The 23,483-nt window shown below is 35.5% G+C and overlaps 1 protein-coding gene across 1 annotated transcript in view; it reads right to left on the reverse strand.

The window, feature by feature from the left end:
• rg (A kinase anchor protein rugose) overlaps positions 1 to 23,483 on the reverse strand; it is a 1,582,765-nt gene that overhangs the window by 1,325,741 nt on the left and 233,541 nt on the right. The window lies entirely within an intron of this gene.

Consider the following 23,483-nt stretch of genomic DNA (forward strand, 5'->3'; position numbering starts at 1 on the left):
ACACAAGAAAGGCACCCGGGGTGGATGGGATCTATCCAGTTATATTAAAGGAGGCAGCAAAGGAAGTAAGCAAACCCTTAGCCATAATTATGAGAGCTTCCTTGGACTCAGGGGAGGTACCCATAGACTGGAAATGTGCAAATGTGACCCCAATTCACAAAGGAGGATCAAAGGCTGACACAAGTAATTATAGACCTGTGAGCTTAACTTCTGTTCCAGGAAAATTAATGGAGGCACTGGTTAAAGAAGCACTGCAGGATCATTTAGACAAGACTTCAGTTATAGCTCAGACACAGCATGGTTTTGTTAAGGGGAAGTCTTGCCTGACCAACTTGATTGGATACTATGATGCAGTCACAAAGGAACTGGATGCAGAGAATAACTTTGATATTATATACTTGGATCTTAGAAAGGCTTTTGATAGAGCTGCTGGAACGAGTACAGAGAAGGGCAACAAGATTAGTGAATGGAACAAAGGGGTGCTCTTACGAAGAAAGGCTTAAGTTTTGCAAATTACAGTGTCTGGAGACTAGGCACCAGCGAGGTGATCTGATAGAGGTGTATAAAGCCTTGAATGGTTTAAGCATGCTCAATGCTGATGGGATTCTTCCTCTAGCTCAGAAAAATCACCTGAGAGGGCATAAATTCAAATTGAGGAAAGACAGATGTAGGATAGACGTGAGGAAATTTGCCTTTAGCCAGCGGGTGGTTGGTTGGTGGAACAGACTGCCATCCCTTGTGGTGGAGGTTGATAGCCTAAATAAGTTTAAGGCTCAGCTGGACAGGTATTTGGAACGAACAGAGGGGTGAAGTGGAAGTGGGTTTTTTTTTTTTTTTTTTTGGCTGATGCTGCATAAGCTTGCTTTCTTGCATCAAATGCCTCTTCTAATGCTAATGCTGTTAGAAATCTTGAGTATTAGTCTTGACACCCTTGGTGATGTACTTTTGAATTCCAAAATGTTGTTTTTTAAATCTTTATGGACCAGAAACCCAACTCCACCTTCACTCCTTTCACTGTTTCCATTGGTGTACAGCAGATTTCCACTTGATAAACTTATAAGTGCTTCATTTCTTCTTCTTGTTTCAGCCAAATCAATGATAATCCAATTCACATTTTCTAATTCCTTTTCAAGCTCTAATATCCTGTCTTCATCAATGAGCGATCTTACATTGTAACAGGCCAAGTTCAGTTTCCATGCATGGCAGCCTGGTCATACCCAGAGATTCTTAGCACCCTCTGCTTCCACTCTGATCCTCTTGCTGCCGTAAGAGGGGGAGTGAAAGCCACTGGGGACTGAGGGCCATTTGTTTTGTCATGCTGTCACATGCTGGAGGGTTTGGTCTTTTCCTCTTCACGCTGACCAGGCATCTTGAAGAGAACCACTCTGCACATTCATTGCCACCTAAGTGAAGTAACAGGGCTTACAATCGAGGTGTTCATGAGTGGATTTTAGGGAGGCAGGCCAACCGGACTTCTCCTAAATCTTCTGTAATAGAAAGATATTGGATCCATCAGTGTTTTAGACTGAGTGTCTGATAACACACAGAATACCTGTTCCCCTCTAAGTCCCGTCAAAAATAATTGATATCTTTGAAGTGAAGTAACAGGGCTTACAATCAAGGCATGAGTGAATTTTAGGGAGGCAGGCCAACCGGACTTCTCCTAAATCTTCTGTAATAGAAAGATATTGGATCCATCAGTGTTTTAGATGTCCCCCTCTAAGCCCTGTCGAAAATAATTGATATCTTTGCACGCCAGAGAAGGTTGTTTTGTTGAGAAATGCCATTTGAGTTTACTAGGAACCATAGCAGCATTGCTCAGTCTTTCTCTGTACACAAGACACTCAGGGGTTGGGTATGTTTTACCACCACACCAGAAAAATCCAAAAGACAAATAATTATCACTATACTGTCTGCACACTAATTTTTGTTTCTTTTTTTTTCGGGCTCGGCACTTTCAGTACTTGCACTCTTGGACGGACTACTCCTTACAGGAACTTGTCCATTGTTAAAAAAAAAAAAAAAAAATCAACAATGTTATGGCTTGCGATCACAGTTTCCTGACTATTTCAGAGCGCAGCTGTGAGGAAACTGAAAGTAATAGACGTGGGACCAATATTCTTTGAACAGAGGGAGCGGTACAACTATTGCTTTAAAATATAGTCTTATAACAAAGGGTGGGTATATTGGCACAGAAACAAAGTAATAAAGTTGAAGTAGCATGCCAATAAAATAACAAAAGACAGGAGATGTTTTACTATTCCTTACACTTTTAAGGAACAGCACATAAGTATCTAACTTTAACAAGTGGCATCTTATTTCAGTCAGCACAGTGACAAAACAATAAATATTGGAAGGGCAAATACACAAGTAACTTTAGAAAGCAAGTTTTGGATACCCACGTGAAAAATAATTTACTGAATTGTGAAAAATAACAATGAGTAGCATTCAAACATATATAAAAACTATAATTGGGAGTAAATAATGTACAGTTAATTTCTTACAATAGGTGAAAGTTCTCAGTTGTTAATTTCTAATCAAAATACGTATAGTATTATTTAGAGGTATCAGCAAAGTTATTACAGCTTCAGCAAAGTTCACGGCAAACCTGTCATCTTGTGGTGGAACACTGCCCTATTATGTCAGCGTTACTTGTCCTAACCAGTAGTTCGAATTCACTCACTTTATTGACAACACTTCTGACATTACTGTATAAACAATTAAAACTTAGTGTTCTTGTATAGTTAACTGCCCTGACACACCCCTTGAAGTTATTTAAGCTTACTTCTCTGCCATTGGCTACCCACTCATTTGAAATGATTCTGTCCTCAGAACATCTGGCTAATATGTTCTGTTGCAGTAACAAACAAGGACTCTTGAGGTATGTGCAAGCATTACTTTGACCAATATTATTAGATAAACGAGTATCTGTATTAGCCTTGTCCCCTCAACCAGCAGTTTCCCTGTACCTTTAAGGTATCCTCAATAATATTGGCAAAAAGTCTTGCACCACCTCTGTTTAAATGTATCCTGTCTCTACAAAACAGATTCCTTATATCTACAAGTGCAGGCCAAGATGATAGAAATTTTCCCCCCTTGCAGAGTTCTTCAAGTCTTGAGTTAATCCACAAGGCTTTCAGCATATAATCCCTCCTATAGTGTCAGGGCAAAATTGCAGAAAGACACTGTGACCTAACTCACAGAATTTCTTCGGCATGGTCCTATATTTGTCTAACAAATCGTTAAATTGTGTGCTTAATGTCATTAATTCCCACATGAATAATAATGTTCTCTTTACTTACCTTAAGATCAGACAATCTGTTGGTGACATCATTAATAGTTGCTCCCGGCAGACATACCCTGGTTCTAGTCCACCTATCCTTATTACAAAAAATATTTCCCATTTACCTGACAATAGTCTCCCCTAATAGAACTAAGCCCTTTTGAACAGAATAGTTTGCACTTGGTTATTCTGTTCTGGGCCCAAATCAGGAATGCATCTCAGTTACATTATTTACATCTCAGTTATATTATTTTCAATGGCAAGCACCCGTTTTTTCAGTGACTCAAATTGTTCCAGCAATGCACCAAATTTTAACTTAAGATCAATACACTCCACACAATGGTGAGAAAGAAAAGAATCTCCAGGTGAGCTATGATTATCCACTAGGTCGACCTTAGAATGCATGCCACAGGTTCTACGAAGATAAAATCATGAATCACCTGGAAATTGGCATCGGCTATTTCCATATGAGTCATGATACCCTCTGACAAAGTGTTCAAGGCTGATGTTGTAACAATCATTGTAAAAAATTTACTAAATATCAATAAAAGAAACTTTCAAAAAATTATACTTATATTATAAAAATCAAATTATTACAGGAAAAAAAAAAAAAAAAACTTATCAAAATAAACTTTACAATATACTAAATAAATTATTTAAAAGAAATATTCAAACCTCTGTAATTCTCCTCTACTCCACTAATCCCCTAACTCTTTGTAATCACTATGAAGGGCACCACCAAGGCATGTCCGCTCGCCATGAATGCCAACAGTCGAATGTTTTGACAGTTCAAAGTGATCAAGTTTATGATATTAACAATTAAATTAATTTCAAGTAATCTAAATTAATTGCCTGTCATTTAATTTTATTAAACGAGACATACAACCATTTTTAGCTGTCAAAAGTCTGCTATTTGATACTTGACTATGTGGGAATGGCAATAGCCGTCAATGGGTGTTTATCCAGTTTCACAGAGGGGGGCTGCAAGCTCTCTCTGTGAAAAGGAAGGATCAAAAAGTGAAGATCAAGATCATGGATGTAAATAAGAAAAGTTATCATCAGGAACAGGGTTAATGTTTAAAGTATAAAATAAAAAAATAACTACTGAACATTAAGTGCCACTTTTTTTTTTTTATTTTTTTTTTAACAAATAAATGACAATCAGTAATAGTCATATAGTTCAAAGAAGCCACAGGCTTTTGCCGCAATGACTGAGGGGGGGGGGGCAGTAGATAAGAAAATACAAATTATTTGCTCCCCTCCTCACACATAACTATTCAGTTGACCTTTGAATTTATTCAAACTGTCAGCCTTAACTACCAGCGAAGGCAATCAATGATCCGCTGGCTAAAAGAAAACTTCCTACAATCTAGTCTAAACCTCATCCACTGTAATTTGAATTTATGCCCCAACGTTCAGGAATTCTCTATAGCAGTGGAAATTCTGTCATCATTCATTTTACTAGCCCTTCTCAGAGCCTTATAAACCTCAATCAGGTTACCTCTGAGGTGCCTGGATGCCAAGCTCTGTAGCCCACATAATCGGAGTCTTTCTTCATACGGTTGCCCTTTCACCAATCTCAGAATACAAGATGCCCAATCTTTGGATAAAATAACTATGTAAAAATGCTAAATTGAGGAACATTGTATTTATGTCTGAAATAAATTGAGGAATGTATTTATGTCTAAAATACTGCCTGCAATCTAATAATCAACCATTCAAGTAGAATTCCAGGGATTGTTATTAACACATCCACTGCAATTATTCTTCATTAATATCTGTTTAAGATATTTAATCCACATATACTATTCATATATATTGATATTACTGATACAAAAAAATAAATAAAAAAAGAATCTTCTGTAGTGGTTTTCAAAACTAAGTGGAAGGGTATAAAAATGCATGCAGAGTGTTACATAACTATCTCCTCCCAAATATTTATTCATTGTCTTAATTTTCATTTAACAATCAGCAGCAGCTGTGACTGACTTCTTTCTGTTTTTACTTGAGACAGCCATATAGGGAAGAGGGTTTCATGAAGGAGAAACTAAAAGAACAATATCATATACTCTATGCTTTCACCTGACCATCCAACTACAGTCATGCCCCATTATCTTATTTTTTCATAACCCTCTCTGCTGTTGAAAATATTTTATGCGGTACCTATTTACCATCCTGATAATCTCGTAGCTAACAACTGACACACACAAAACTTTGTTGGTAGAGAAATAGAATTAGATGGACAGGAGGTGGAGGGGGAACTCCATTTGATAACTTGACATTCTGTGGTTAGAATGTTGAAAAACTGTTTTTAACTAAGGAGAAGATATCCATTCTGAAGAAATAACTCTTTGACATTTGATAATGTTCTGATAATGTTCAGAAATTATGAATGCAGATCAGATTGCTCACAATTTAAAAATATATAAAAATAAATACAAAAAATGTTTGTTAATGTAAGCAGTGCATTACATTTCAGGTATGTTAACAAAAAATAATAATTCAGGATTTATAATTTAAAAAAAAAAAAAAAAAAAAGCAACAACTTTTGTGTATGAGCCAAGAGCATTTAATTTCTTTGCATCTGCCTATTCATTCCTCCAATCAGAACACAACAACAAACCTAATATTCAGTGCTTCCACACATATACTACAATATATGAATAGCATACGTGATATAATGCGTATGTGATATGAATTATCCTGAAAGAGCCAAATACAGAATTCAATGAAATCCATTCACTTAAGAGTTGAATTATTACATACAAATGAACTGAGAAAAAAAATAAATAACTAAACTGCCAGATGTCCAATTTTAATGAAATATGGGATAGCTCAACAAATCTTTCTAAAAGAGAAAAATACAAAGTTTATGAAAATGCATTCAATAGGAGTCTAGTTACTACCGCAGACAATCAAAAACACAGACAACAGGCACATTATGCATATATGCTAATGTGCCTGAAAAAAATACAAATAACGTATATGTTTTCCTCTTCACATGGGTAACTATCCAGCTGACCTCTTCATTTTCCCAATTACCCACAAAGGTAAATTTTTTCATTAATTAATAACTGGCTGACCAAAGGAAAAATATCCGACATAAATCCTGGAATGAATTTCATAAAACTTGAAAAAATACGTACAAAAGCTGATTTTAATATAATTTTTTTTTCTCTTATATTGACTTTACTGTCAAATATTAGAGCAGGACTACTGTTAGAAATAAAATCAAATTTTCATGATTTTAGTTTCAATTTGAGGAAAAAAATTGAAAAAAAAAAAAATCATAAAAAAATTAAAATAATAAAAGTTCATCATTACTTATTTTTTTCTTTGCAGTAATATCTTTAAGTTTATATATGTATTATTTTTATTAAGTTAATCACTGTCTGGATCAAAATTACAGAGAATTTCTTCAATTTTAGATCAAGTCCAAATCATCTTGAAGTGTGTTGGAAGGGTATGCCCTACTGTGAAAAGTTTCACAAATATAAAAATGGCTACAATTCAAATAAAATTCATCTGCTTTACTGCAATTGATTTTCAGGTATGGGAATCATTTTGCTCCCAATAAAAAACGAAGGTCAAGTATTTGCTGCTCAAACTTGGACTTATATTTAACTTACAGACAAATAGCATTATTCACGATTTCTCTTAAAATTGCTATTATCTTTTCAAATTGTATAACATCACATGAACAAGAACGAATCTACTATACTGGGCCATATTGGTCTGTATGCAGTACAGTACTATAGAATTTCAGGGGTTATCTCACCAGAATAAGTGAGATAAAATAAAATTTATAAGCTTTACTGCATTTAATTTTCAATAACAGAATATCGATGATCGATTCTCTATCATGGGGTGAGGTCTCAAATTCTTAAATGCACAATGAATACATCTTCTGTGAATCCATACAATTTATAAAAGATATTCAGCAACTTATTCATAACCATGATTAATGGTATTTATCCCTAAATTGAACATGAGACCAAGCTGTAACACAGGATACTCAGCTTAGGTATTCAGTAGTGGTGAAATTGGTGTTTAATGGTAAAAGGGCTGCCACAGCCCAACTGTGCCTCATCATATATTATAATATTGCATATTAAGTAATCAAGGACTTCATTTATAATTTATGGAATAGGTGGGTTTGCTCTAGATACTGAAATAGCTCTAGCAAGTTTGCCTCATCACTTAGGATGTGGGACAGAGTTAAGGGTTCCTGCAAGTTAGAGAGAAATTCACGGTTGACGTCCTCTTGGTCTGTAAATGATTACATTCTAATAGACTATGCCTTAATGAGAGCAGTGAGTGACAATGCATACAATCAAGTAAAACTTCCCCTGTAAGAAGAAAGAAATGTGTCAGGTAAGTATGACCTATGCATGTTCTAGCAAGTACTACTACTTCTGTTCTGTGTGAAGATGGAGTGCCACTGGGGTTTCTGTTTAATCTGAAGTAGTTTATTATTTGAGTTTTCCAGAGTAATGCCCAATGGTGTTTATAAGCTATTTGTGTGATGAATTTACAATCAGGATTGTTGATAGGATGCTTTGAAGACTGGTCTGATCACTCACTGCCTGAAATGCCACCACATCGCAGTATACAAAAAAATTTAACAGAGTATTTAGAGTCATACAGATCCATTAAATGTAATTTTAAATCCATTGTCTCATTTATAATTGGATGAGAGGATGGGAATTTGTTTTGGATCACAGTTACTGCATTTGAAATCAGTATATGTGTATTTTAGTGCAATTGCATCATTTATACACAGCTAATTATAGATTAGCAAATTTGCAATAGCGGCATCGTTTAAATTACATCTCATATTGTGAATACCTTCATGACGAGTTGCCATAACATTGCACTACTTCGAATAAGTAGTGCAATGTTATGTTCAGGGCTATTTGGCCCTTCTTCGGTGGGTGGGTAGGAACCCAAGTGATGTAATGATGATAAAACAGTTGTGAAGTATATTTCCACAATATGAGAGAGGCCTGATGGTGTATGATATAAGCTAAGACTCTAATGCATTAAAGGTTTAAGCCTCAAGCTGCGAAAGAGATTAGACTGTGTATTTTAGTGCAATTGCATCATTTATACACAGCTAATTATAGATTAGCAAATTTGCAATAGCAGCATCGTTTAAGTTACATCTCATATTGTGAATACCTTCACGACGAGTGCTAGATTATCCAAAATTTGTTAATCTCTAATTAGCTGTGTATAAAGGATGCAATAGCGGCATCGTTTAAGTTACATCTCATATTGTGAATACCTTCACGAGGGCTAGATTAGCTAAAATTTGTTAATCTATAATTAGCTGTGTATAAATGATGCAATTGCACTAAAATACACATAGTCTAATCTCTTTTGCAGCTTGAGGCTTAAGACCTTAATGCATTAGTGTCTTAATTTATATCATACACCATCAGGCATCTCTCATATTGTGGAAATATACTTCACAACTGTTTTGTCATCATTACATCACTTGGGTACCTACCTACCTACCCACCGAAGAAGGGCCAAATAGTCCTGAAACTGTGCCGTCTGGGTGGTGGTATCCACTGAGAATAAGTAACAACAGTCTTCTCCTTCGGTTGAAGTGTTACTTATTCGAAGCAGTGCAATGTTATGGCAACTCGTCGTGAAGGTATTCACAATATGAGATCTAACTTAAATGATGATGCTATTGCAAATTTCCTAATCTGTAATTAGCTGTGTATAAATGATGCAATTGCATTAAAATACACACAGTCTAATCTGTTTCGCAGCTTAAGGCTTAAGCCATTAATGCATTAGAAATCATTATATATGACTTGTTTATTAGAGGCAGAGTTGATGTTTTCTAAGGATAATTAGATTTCACACAATTTGGCTGAATATATACTGCTTTCAATCAGGACAGAAAAGTCAGGAGATATCACTGCTGCAATCTGTAAAATTAACGAATTAGCATTAGCATAGGCACATGATCCAAATAAGCAAGCTTATATAGCATCAGCCAAAAAAAAAAAAAAAAAAAACCTTATTTCACCCATCCACTCACTCCAAATGTTTGTTAAGTTCTGGCTTAAATCTATTTAAGCGATCAACTTCTACAATGACAGATGGAAGTTTGTTCCAGCAATCAACCACATGCTAGCTAAAGGCAAACTTCACACATCTATCCTGCAACAGTCTTTTCTCAATTTGAATTTATGCCTTCTCAGGTGATTATTCTGAGCAAGAGGAAGATTGCCATCAGCATTGAGCATGCTCAAACCATTCAAGGCTTTATACACCTCAATCAGATCACAACACAGGTGCCTAGTCTCCAGACAATGTAATTTGCAAAACTTACCTTTCTTCATAAGAGCAACCCTTTGTTCCATTCACTAATGTTGTTGCCCTTCTCTGTACTCTTTCAAACAGCTCTACATCCTTCTTAAAATTAGGTCTCCAGACCTGTACACAGTACTCAAGGTGTGGCCTGACCATTACCTTATACAAGGGGAATAATCACCTCCTTATCCCTGCTAGAAAAATTCCTGTATATCATTGACAAGACACTATGAGCTACTCTTGCAGACTGTCTGCACTGCTCAGAAAACTTCATATCTGCCTGCACAATTACCCCGAGGTCTTTCTCTTCCTTCTTTTCCTTCTCTACCACTGTCAGTGTGGTACCACACAGTTGATACGTTACTCTGGCATTACTGCTTCCCATATGTAGTACTTTACATTTGTAAATGTTAAACTTCATTTGCCACCTGTCAGCTCATCTGCTCAACTTTTCTAGTTCCTGTTGCAGCATTGTACTGTCATTACAGTCATTAACAACCCTGACAACCTTCGTATCGTCTGCAAGCTTGGACATTAAGCCTGATATACCATCATCAATATCATTTATAAATACAGAAAACAATAATGGACCCAACACTGAACTGAGGAACTCCAATAATAACATTAGTCACAAGAAGAGCAGTGTCCATTGATTACCACTCTCTGTCTTCTCCCACTCAACGATCCCTTTATCCCGAGCAGCAATTTGTCTCCAATGCCACACTGCTTCAATTTGTGCAGCAGTCTTCCATGTGCAACAGTATCAAAGGCTTTTCTAAGATCAAATATATGATATCAAAGTTGTTCATTGCATCCAGTTCTTTTGTGACTACATCATAGTATCCAATCACATTAGTCAGACAAGACTTCCCCTTAACAAACCCATGCTGTGTCCAAGCTATAACTGAAGTCTTGTCTAGATGATCCTGCAATGCTTCTTTAACCAGTGCCTCCATTAATTTTCCTGGAACAGAAGTTAAACTAACAGGTCTGTAATCACCTGTGTCTCCCTTTCATCCTCCTTTGCGGATTGGGGTCACACCTGCACATCTGCGGTCCATGGGTACTTCCCCTGAGTCCAGGAAAGCTCTCATAATTATGGCTAAGGGTTCTTTACTTATGAAAACTTTAGAAGGAAGGGGATGAATCAGATTGGTCCACTTCATATCGATGGTTCAACTGTTGATGATCTGCTCAGGTAGCTAACAAACAATGATTATTTTGCATTGACATTCACACGAGGAGTTATGTGTGAATAACTTCCTTTGCCGTCTCCTTTAATATAACTGGATAGATTCCATCCATCCCGGGTGCCTTTCTTGTGTTTATCTTCAACAATTTCTCCTCCACTTTACTCTCAGTTATTACAAGATTATCTACCTTACTGCCAGGGTTGAATACACCTCTGACATTACCCTCCCTGAATAACTCCTCATGTGTGAATGTCGATGCAAAATATTCATTTAGTTTGTTAGCTACCTGAGCAGGATCATCAACAGTTGAACCATCGATATCAAGTGGACCAATCTGATTCATCCCCTTCCATCTAGAGTTTACATAAATAAAGAACTCTTTGCTGTTTTTCTTTGCATCCTTTTCCAAAGATTTCTCGTAATCTACCTTCACCTGCCTAACCTCCTTTGTAACTTGGTTACAGACAAGCTTATATCTATCGTAGGCTTTGGTATCGCATGTTAATTTACATGTATCCCTGCATTTTTCTTCTCTGTCATATGTCTAATTAGTTCATCTGACATTCATTTAGGCCTAAATCTTCAACAATAATTCTTAGTTGGTACGAAAAGCCTAGTAGCTTCCAAGATTAATTCTTTGAATGCTTCCCATTTTGAATTTGCTGTTGGTAACATCATCAGTTGGTTCCACCATATAGAATTTAAATACTGTCTCAGACCACTGTAGTCACCTTTACGAAAGCAAAAACTCTTCCCTTTACCCTTGATGGTAGTTACCTTCTTGAGTAAATCACACTTCGGCACACTGTGATCCCTGCCATCTAGTGGTTCCTTTATCTGCAGATTCTTGATGCATGAAGAATCATTACTGATAATCAGATCAAGAGTATTACTCCCTCTATTTGCCTCCCAAACATGCTGCTGTAGAAAACAATCATCCAATAAATCCACAAAAGCCTTGCTAGTGTGTGAGTGACCAACCCAAAAATTACAGTCAATATCTGGGAAATTAAAATCCACAATTATAAGACACTCTAATATACTGGTCCACTATTTCTCTGCACAATTGCTCATTGTACTCATCTGATTCATTAAGCCTATAACACACACCTACTCTCATTTTTCCTTTCCCAATGCTTATGTCACACCAAACGGACTCAACATTACACTGTCCGGCTACATCAACTGGATGCACTTCCTTAGATTTTATGTGTTTCTGAACTAACAGCATAACCCCTCCTCCCTTCCTGTTCTGTCTATCTTTCTGTACATATTGTACTCCCTAAATTCCAATTCTGCACTGATGTCTGTGTGACACCATGTCTCTGATATCCCAACAATATTTGCCTTTGATGTCTTGACTAGCACTTCAAGCTCATCGAATTTATTAACTATACTCCTAGCATTGGTGAACATGCAAATATACATGCACCTGTTTCTACTCTTAGTTAACCTAACACAGTCCATGTATTTACTTGTTCCACTATGACTCCCAGCAGTCCTGGAAATTCCCATTGCCTTGCTTTCCAGGCTGCTGCCCAATTGCGTTTCAATAGGAGTAGTGCAAGAATCACTTTTACCTCTGCCAGTGGCTACTGTTAATCTATTAGTCCGTGTATCCCCCCCCCCAAGCTAGCAGTTTTCCGACCCACCTAACTCTCGATAGCATCAGCAAATATTCTTGCACCCTTTCTATTTAAGTGTATCCCATCCCTGTAGAAGCAGTCTCTCCTGTTAACAAGCACAGACCAGGCTGAGAAAAATTCTACCCCTTGAGCCTTGCACAATCTCTCCAGGGCCGAATTGATTAACAAGACTCTCATCATATACTTCCTCCTATTGTCTGGGCAGAATTGCAGACACTTTCAAATTCGACCCTAACTCAGCTTTTTTTTTCAGCATTGTCTTGTATTTGTTAAGTAATTCTGCCAGTCTCCTACGCTTAATATCATTAGTGCCAACATGTACAACAATATCACCAAGTCTTCCCTCCCCCTCTAACTTACAATTACTAGCATTCGAATCATTGCTAAATTGCTTGAGCCCTACACCCAAAAACTTAATGACATCAAATTGAATAACTAGTACTCCTTTTGGCTGACCTCTATTCATAGTGGGTTTTTTTATTTTTTTTTATTTATTTATTTTGTTTTTAGATCCTAGCCACTGAAATCTCAGGAAATTAGGTGGCAGGACCTGCCAGAGTAAATAACTATAATACTTGTGTACTTGGTCTGGCTCCACAGGGCAGAGTGTGGGCAATATTGGGTCCCATTACGGGCCCAGTGGCACACAACATTACATATATACAAGATCCACACACTTTGAAACCTCTGGCATTGACAGTGTTCGGTTTCACATCTACAATGTATACTACGTGGAGATGGGAACCCCTGGTGCCGTTTGACACTAAACACACTCTACACTCTGCTGCAATCTGTACTAAAAAAAAAAAAAAAAAGTATGCTTAGTCTATATCCAGAGTACTAGAGTGCCATGTCAAGTAAATGTGCACACGTGTGACTGAAAACGTTAATGTTAAGTGTCAGAATATACGTGCATTCCAGATGTCTCTCCAAAAAAAAAAATACAATTTTATTGATTATACCTTACAGATTAGGATGTGAAATAGTGGTATGAATGGTTGGTCATATGTTTAAATTGTGCATTGACCAAATGAATGTTTGTGATCTGTCTTTAAAAAAGAAATGTCTGTCACAGATGTTATATCCAGTGGCATTTGTGATCTGGTCTGTGTGCATGATGAAGGATGAAATAGGACAAATGTGTGAGAGAAAGATGTATCACTATTTTCTTGTTTCCTTGAATATATGTAAATAAAAAGTGTTTGTATGCATATAAGTGTGACAGGTGTGTGGTTGACTGAGTACAGATGTGTTTTATTCATCTGGTAGGTTACCCCCCTACACCTTGCTGACACCATGCTGTTGCCATTTGGTGGCAACAGCATGGGATTGCTCACAGTGACTTCAGCCAATCTGACCAGTGTGGGATTTTCAATGCACAAATAGCCTGATAGCAACCTCCCTCCAATTTAAAGTCACTCTCTAATCATATTACTATACCCTCAATACTTGCTCAACCCCCCCCCCCACTTCCCAAACTTTTCACTGGTGGGCCCTACCACCTTAATACTTTCACTGTAGTGTAGAGAGTGGATTGCCCCTCTATCCCCTTACTCTTCTGAATTCATGGAAATCTTTCTATCATCCACCTTTTTACCTTCAATTTATACTCCATCACTTACACTATCTCTCCCATGCTCCTTTCCAACAAAAACTTTTGGATAATTTTTTTTTAAGGACCCTCCCTCGTAAGCTCAGGCAATGCCAGTATTTGTCCAACCAGGTAGTAGGGATCGATCTTAATCCCTACTACCTGGCCCAGCACTAGTAACTAAGGTTTGGTGTTCCACAGGCCACCCCCCTCCTAAGCTAAGAGGATAGATGAACAACATAACCCTGTACTATACAACATAAACCACAATATTACTCCAAAAAATTCAGTAATTCTTGTGTTGAATATAGTACCTATCAGAGTACTATATTTAACACAAGAGCCTCTTGACCCTAAACACTATGCTGATCCCACTAATGATTCTGTTTTAGAACTATCAGTGAACATCTGATAGTACTGTGAGTTAGCAAAATGTGAGCTGAATGCATCCATCTTATATTCTTGATTGATAAGGGTGCTTTCTGAATTGTTGAAAATAGTCATCACAGATAGCTGTACAGTACATCTGGATAGAGGAACAGGCATTTCTGTTTCTTGGATTATGTTGTCTAGTTTTATATTCCAGCTAGTCATTAGCTCCAGTAATCAAGGTCCTGTAGATCTATTTTCATTGGGTTTGCTTGCATATTGATTATGATCATCTGATTATGAAAGAGGTATGGCCAGATAGGATGGACTGGAAGTATATGAATTTCTGCTGCATAAATTCATAATTCAGTAGTAGCATCCATTTACTCTGTACATATAGGCTTTGAACTAGGGAAGTCCTAAAAGCTCCCAGGGCTATCCTGAGCACATTGTGATCAATAGTTTTGCACTTTACAAGAATACTTTTTCCTAGCAGAGTCATATATGGTATGACTACAATCTAACCGAGATCTGATGATCACATGATATAAGAAAAGCAGTGTAATATAACATCTCTGAGAATATTTAGTTTTTCCAAACAAGTTCACAAGTATGTTATGTGCTTATGGAAATTTAGTTTAATGTCAAGTAACAAACCAAGAAAATGGATACTGTTAATACATGAAATAAGGTGATTTTTCAACCATAATTCAGATTCATAATGGAGTGATTTTTTTTTTAACAGAAGACTTTTTCTCAGAAAGATGACATCCATTATTTGATACTGTCTCTCGGAGTTCTATTCTGTTTACAGACTGAAGTTGTCTTTCAATAGTGCACATATTACGTGAATGATTGGAAATAGCTAAATCATCAGAACATAAATATGTTTCTAGAGTGTTGAGAATATCTTGTGTCATGTTTATTTTGTAAAAGTGTAGCACTCAATGCTGATACTTGGGACACTTTCTTCTTGAACATAAGTCCAAGAACATTTTGATAGCTAACATTACGGGTTCCACACAGAAGAAAACTTTGGATTAGGAGTGGAAGATGACCTCTGCAACATAAATGCAGAGAAAGTGTAGGTCTCTAGGAACTCCAATGCTTTTTCTATGTACAGACCCACTATAACTAGGTGCACATTTCTAACAAATGTCTTAGAATGTTTATTTCAGCTTTCACTATTAGGTCCAGATAGGATCTGTTTCATCAAAAGCTTTATCGATGTTGGCTCAACGTTTCAGAGTCAAGGATCCACATAAGCAGTTTATGTGTCACTTTTTCTAGAATCCTGTTTAGACAACCAGTAAAAGAAATCAGCTGGTAATTATTCAGGGATGATTAGTCGTTTCCTGGTTTGGGAATAGCGAAGATAATTGAATGTTGCCAGGAAAGAGAATAATAATTTTCAAAAAATATTCTACTATATAAAGATAATAATGATGTTTCATTTTATGATTTTAGGGATTCTTTTAACTCAGATAATTTAAAGGGTTGATTAAAGAAAGAGCATTAAAATTTATCCGGTGTTAAAATTTATTCTATTTCTGCTGAGACTTTAATTTGTTGGAATGGTGGATCATATGACACCATTGTAAACACTTTTAAAAAATTTCAACTAAGGCATTTGATATCTTTCTGGGGTTGGTTAGCTCCAGTCCATTCCAATTTAGAATGCAAGACAAAGTCAGAGAATATTTTCTATTAAGTTGTTAAATTTTTTTCCGAAAAAGCCTGGTGTTTGTCTCTTTTGTTATAGTGGAAGCAAACCGAATCCTTTCTTTTCCTTGCATCCTATTAATCAGGCTTTCACTTATAGCTAATGAGGTGGAGAGATTCCATGTGAAGAGATTCCATGCTGTATTTTTTCATGTTTTGCATTCATCATTCCACCAATGATTATTGTGTCTCTGTGGAACATTGAAGATTGTGGTATAACAGTGATGAATGCAGCTAACAACTTACTTGTAATGTTCTGTTGCATTGTCTATGGAATCAGATTGGATGATACAGTCATAAGAAGAAAGCCAAGAGGAACAGATACTTCAGTCTGCCTTAAAAATTCCCATATTCAACGTTGCCCTAATTGTGATGAGACTGTCGCTTGGAGTTTACAACTGATGGGGAAATGGTCACGTCACTATTCTGTAGATCATTAAGCACTGTCCACTCTATAGTTAGATACGAGTGAGGGAAGAGATGGAGAGATCAATGGCCGATGTGATTCCTATAGTAAAACACATTAGGTATGAGTGCCAGTATTTAACAGAGTAAGATTAAGCTCATCTAACAAAGATTCAATTAATTGTCTTATTTGATCTATATGGGAAGACCCTCATAGATGATAGTGTCTGTTAAAATCTCTCAATATGCATAAAGGAGTTGGTAATTGCAAAGTAAGTGTGTCATCTTTAAAAGTTAATGGTGAAACTAAATTTAGGTGAAAGGTATACAGGTGACCCCCGCTTAACGTTGATAATTCATTCCGGAAAAACAGAGCACTAAGTGAATCAGTGCTAAGCAAGCGTGGTATTCCCATAATGTAACATATGTATTTGTGAGTCGTGGTCTATACCACCGCGTCTTGCAAATAATATACAGTAATGAAAAGACGCCAAATGTTGGCCATACATATATAATTATATGTATCAAAATGAAACTTAAAATACCAATTAAAATCATGAATTTATTAATCCAATGGGATTAATAAATTCATGATTTAAACCCTGGGCTGTCGAGCTTTCGTATCTTTGGTCGATTTTGGGTTGGACTTTGTCCCTCTTCCTGGTAAACTAAAAGGGGTTTTACTTTAAATTCCCCTGCATCGTTACCACACAACAATAAAGTCAACCGATCCTTCGCCGTTTTGAAGCATGGCATGTTTTTTTCTTCTTTCGATATGAAACTTTTTAGGCATTCGTTCCCAAAAAGGTTCTGTTTCATATATGTTAAAAACTTGTTGAGAAATATAACACCCCTCTTCAATAATTTTAAGAAGTTCTTTTTTGAAAGTTTTGGCTCCTTGATCTGCACTTATGGCTTCTCCCTGAATTTTAAACCTATCCAACCAGCCCTTACTAGCTTTAAATGGTTCCACTTTTTTTTTCTTTTTTAAGGTGAGCTTTCTTCAGATCATCATATAGTCAAAATCGCTTTTTATTTAATATTTAACTTAACAGAATTGTGCATTGGATATTACTTCAATAAAATTATTTAGAAGTCTCTCCATTTCAATTATAATAGCCAGCCTAGCCATAACTAATTTAGTTGTTTGAAGTGAACAGCTGTCTTTCCCGCTGCTAAAATTAATTTTTTATAATTGTTCTTACAGTTGAATCTGCCAGTCCTAAATGATTGCCCACATCTACTTGTCATTGACCGGAATCGATTTGATTCAAAATGTATAATTTAATTTTCAAATTCAGTCTTTTTCTTACCTTAGTAGGCTTCGTACTGCGTCCAGACATCGTCACTTTTTAATTCTTATTTGCCATTATTCATCTTTGAAAATGTAACTGTGCTGCATTAATTATTATACAATGTTTGACTAAACTATCCGTTACCTTACACTGTACTGAGTGATGATTAGACTTCGGATAGATGCATATAACACAAATATTACAAGCAATATACTTGGATCATTTTTTAAAATGTTGATCTCAGAACTACATAACAAGCTACAGTACTGCAATTAAGTTAGCGGGGAAGAAAATTTCACTGAGTGTGGGAAAATTTTGTAAGTCGGTGTGAGAAACTTTTTAATGCTGTTTTGTTATTCATTTTCAAGCTATCGACTACATCAGATGAAACATTTTCGTTAAACATGCCAAAAATTTAATCTGTATGCTGGTAAAAGAGTGTTACAGTGAGTTATAACAGCGTTAGAGTGAGATATGGGTTACAATATAAGAACGGCATTATAGCGAATCAGCATAGAGCGAACCATGTTATAACGAGGGCCTGCTGTAATGTAATAAAGGTTATGGTATTCCAAATGCAATTCATACTGCTAAAGTATCCAGGGTGTCTGCAGGGAGATATGTCTAGAAGGAACACTTACTTACCAGAATGGTTATTCACCCATGAGCGATCAGATGGATCAAGTCGAAACAAATTTGATGCTTGAGAGGTCAAGTTTGTTTCTTGAAGGGAAACTGTTGCAAAATCATAACACTTAATCATATTGTATAATTCATCTTGGTTGCACCATAAAGGTATTTTTTGTTTTTTTATATGCATTTATATTGAGCTGAAAAAAAATGGTACTGGGAGTGGGGGGGACCCAGTCAAGAGCTATATAAACCATTCCCTTACTATATAAAGTTTAGGAACCACCGGTTTAAAGTGAAGTATATCTCTAGTATACTTAAGATTCCTTCATGGTAGAGTTATTAGCTTTGCATTCTAGTTTAAATATGATATTATTAAGTTGCCTGTTGATATGATATCATGAAAACTTGTAAGGAGGTCAGTTCACATTTTGTCATACTTTTGATAACTATGGCATCGTACAAATGCCCACAACATGGGTGTTTATATGTGAATGGTATAATAATAATAGTGGCAAATCTTTATTCATTTAGTTATACAAAATATGTGAACAGGATGATTTGGACTGATATGTGCAGGAATTATAACTGTACATATTATACACTACTACCCTGCACTGGAATTAGAATATTCTGGAAATAATACATGAGAGTGGACAAAAGCATGCTGAAATCATCTTGTCTCCTTTTCAGTGGGTGCAAAATTTGTAAAATAAAGTTCAATATAAAAAAGAATAAAAACATACAACAATAGTTGTCTGCTGGAGCCTCATCAGCATTAGAAACCATAAGGCACTGATTCTGTTAAGGTTCTGTTATAGAAATCAATGGTGAGACTGATTTGGAAAGCTCTGTTCAGGTTTTGAGATCACATTGAAGAAAAGATACTGAGTTTCTTGAAAGTATCAAAAGACAGGTGACTCACCTGGTAGAATAAGAAAAGGAGCATCCACATCAGAAGAGATTTTGATAGTGTAGGTTATAGAAATTGAAGTAAGATGCCTCAGAAGGAATTAGATAGAGGTCGAATGGTGGTCAAATTTTCACAATGAAATAGGACACAGAATTAAAGACAGAATTAAAACCAGGGAGCCTAAACATAAACCATTGAGGTAACAGACTGGCTCCAGAAAAACTAACAGCTTGGCCCCTTTTTTAATGTGAAAACATCTATGGCAGCACCTACTACATTTTTGTACTGAAGTAAAACCAATTGGTAACGAAATTTTCTTATGGAAATGATGTCACTTTCTATTACAAATGAAATTATGTCACTTTCTATTACAAATGAAATTATGTCACTTTCTATTACAAATGAAATGATGTCACTTCCTATTGCACCCTCAAATTGACGAAACTATTAAAAAAAATTTAAAAAAACAATGCTTTAGAATGTTAAACTTTTTCAGATTCTTTACAATCCTAAAACCCTTTAACCTCGTCCAAGCCAAGGATGTTTTCACATAAAATAAAAATCTTTCATGCATACAGGGTACACATGCTGCTTTTTTTTTCTGATGCAACAAAAGTCTAGTTTTCTTGGCCTTTACTAATACTAACATAAACTTAAGGCTAACCCAAAAAATAGTACAAACCATAAAAAGCTACTGGCATAATCACCAAAATTCTGCTAAATTTTCTTCAAGGTGAGAGTACCAACTGCTAAAATGAAATGACAGAACATGTACCAATAACCACATATCCAAGTGAGACAACATTGTACTGAACTATGGTTGTAACACAATTCGTTGACTATAATAGATTTCATTGACTATGGCCTGCAAAACTACTAACAAAACATGTTTTGTCTCCTCTGTTGGTAGCCATGGAACCATGAAAAAGATAGAATTTAAAATAGTGGTGAGAAAAAAGAAATAATCTTTTTTGCAGAAAAATAAAATATTCACAATCTGGTGAAAATGCCTAATTTCCATAACAAGTTCGAGGAAGTGGTGATCTGGAAGGAGTAGAATTAATACTGAAAATAGCACTGACCTGTACTAACTGGATAAATACTGATACACTATTTCATAATGATCAATTGTTCCAACCAAAATAGGAAGTGCCATATCCCAGTAAAATAAATTTGCACTCTACTACAGATATGACTAATGAAGTGTATCATACCAGTAGAATAGCACATGAATGAAAGTTCTGTGACCTACTCAGAACATTTTTTGTTTTTATCTTTGGGACTGGATTTTTTTTTTTTTTTTTTTTTTTATAGAATAACATTTTATGGAATGCAGGTACTTTCCAAAACACGAATTCTAATGCAGTGCAGTGGATAAGATATCCAATTATAATTACTGCATGTAATTATAATTGGATGTCTTATCCACTGCACTGCATACCCTTCACATAAATATTTTACATAATTTCAGCAGATATAAATAACCCGTGTTAAAAGCCCCATCCCCTCCATATCTCAATTTTGCTTGTACAAACAGTTAATTCAATCAACCCAATCCTGTGCCATTTTCAATTTTAAATTTACAGACTACTTTTTGTGCTGTCTAAGATTCTGAGTTAGCATCCAATCTGCACCTTTGGAACATCCTGTGTGATGGTAATGCAGTTTATTATTTCTCAGCAGATCAGAGATATTTTGTTAATTTATTAAAAAAACCCTCCACAGTCCAGAATTTACTTCAAATCACAGTAAGTCTCAGCATCCAGCATCAGAGAAAAAAAGAAATATTCAAAAAAGCCTTTCATTCTCTGCTAGTCCATAAATACAATGGACCCCCACTTTATGATTGGTTCACTGTACGATCAAATCACTTTACGATGGACTCTCCATAATAAAATACCATTCAATATACAATATGTAGTAAGCACCGGTCATGTGATCATGTTTGGGAATTGAAGATTTCCAAATTAAAGTTTGGGAATTGAAGTTTAATTCTATTAAATGGCAGTTCTAATAAGTGAAAATAGGAGGAATATTATCCAAAGGCTATAAAAGTAAAGATATAAAGCACAAATTTACACTTTATTATCTTATTATCAATTAACAAAATTAAATGATACATGAAAATCAGAAGAATATTTTCCACAGGTTAGCAAAATAAAAATAAATTTACACTTACATAATAGCTTAATTAATACTGTAATATGTACATACTAATTGATATTTCTGTTCACTGATTTTTTTTGTTGTTGTAAAATTTAAAACAGTAAAAAAGATAAGCAATCAATAACAAAGAATATGGTACGCACAAATTGCAACTAATACAATACATGCAAGTGAGATAAGGAGTTACAAGTTTACAAAGTTTTCTTAAAAAATAGGAATGAAGAGAATATTCTGAAAAGTTATTTATGTTTTTTATATGATTGAAGATTTCACAGAAGAGAAACACCATAATAACATAAAAACCCACAGAATTCCAGCTATCGGTATTATTGCAAATGCAATAAGATCAAGTTTACTACCCGTTTTTAATAGATTGCACTAACAGAAAAGCCCAATAAACCAGAAACTGCAAATTGTTTTTATTGTTTTATGGTGGTGACCTCCAGAAATGTGCTTTAGAAAAATATCACAAAGGCATTCAAAATTGATTCTTAGAACAGAACATGTGATAACAATGAAAGTGTAGCACATTTTAATGATTTGAATTGGTTTTTTTTAAATTTGATTCTATAAAGGGCTATTTTACTAAACAGTGATCATGTTAACCCACAGAGTAGTAAGATTACTACTATGTGGTTTAACTACTTATTTCACTTTACAATAAGCTTACAGTTGTCTCCAACTGGACCACATGGTCCTTACTTTCAGCCAACAGCAGCATTTGTAAACATGTTGGCTGCACATTTTTTTTTTTGCATTTAGTTATCCTTTAGTTGAAGTGATTTTTTATATTGTGCTTTAATCAATGTATTAGTTTTAATCAGTATATACAATTTTCAATATAAAAATCACCTTTTAGAGAGATAAACAACTTAGTTATATAGTGAAAATTTCAACTTCTTGGAACAAATTGCCAAAAAACAATGTGTTATTGGGTTCACATTACAATATTTTCCCGATACCATGGTGTCTCTGGAACGGATTAATATTGTAAAGTGGGAGTCCACTGTACTGCACCTTATCGGTAACAACTGACAAAGAGTACAAGATCATCTAACCATCATATACAATTTTTGCTTTGTGCAGCAGCTGATAGTCTCTCTTTGCTAGGGTTGTCAGGTGAACCCCTCAAAAAAACCCAGACAGCTATCAGTTGCACATATCTGCAGCTTCCGATTTCATGCATTAGCATCAATTACTTCTTTGCTGGATAGTTTCAATAAAAAACTGAATACTCATGAGGCAAGTTTTGTGCAAAAAAAAGTTTTCATTGGAAGAGGTAAACTACAGTAAGAAATACTAATATAAAATATAATAGAACTAAATTGACACTTTATTCAAAATAATAATCTACAACTTATAATTTAAATTTGATTGCATAGCCTTTATCAAATATCTCATTATCCTTAGCATCCAAATATTGAGGTATGACACAGCCGAGTGGTCAGGGGAAAGAGTGCAGTAGGACATGCTCTTTGAGTGGACCGGGGTTAAAGCCCATGACTGCTAAATACGATTAAAGTTGGTATTGATGATTTACTGTAAACTCCATTGACCTGGTGGTTGTGCCAGAGTATAAACAAGAATATTTTTAAAACAAACATAGTTACTTTGTACTGATCCAATGCATAAACTGTAACAGTTGGAAGTTTATCATTCTGACTATAGTAGAATAAACAATATTACAGAATACAGTTCTACCTCAACAGTTACAACAGTTGCAACATTCACTGGTTAAAATTTATACAAACAAATTGAGTATATATTAGACAAACTGACAATTTGCCTAATATTTTTCAAATTTATTTGCCAGACAGTAAGCTATAATACCAGGCTGTCCAAGTCAAAACAAGAGATCTACAAGAGACAATCCTACTCTTTGCAGATCAGTTTAACAGTAAGAAATAGCGCAGGCCTTTCATTTTGTATGAATCTCA

The sequence above is a fragment of the Mastigoproctus giganteus genome, chromosome 11 (assembly GCF_048544385.1).
Source record: "Mastigoproctus giganteus isolate SK-2022 chromosome 11, ASM4854438v1, whole genome shotgun sequence".
Lineage (NCBI taxonomy): Eukaryota > Metazoa > Arthropoda > Arachnida > Uropygi > Thelyphonidae > Mastigoproctus > Mastigoproctus giganteus.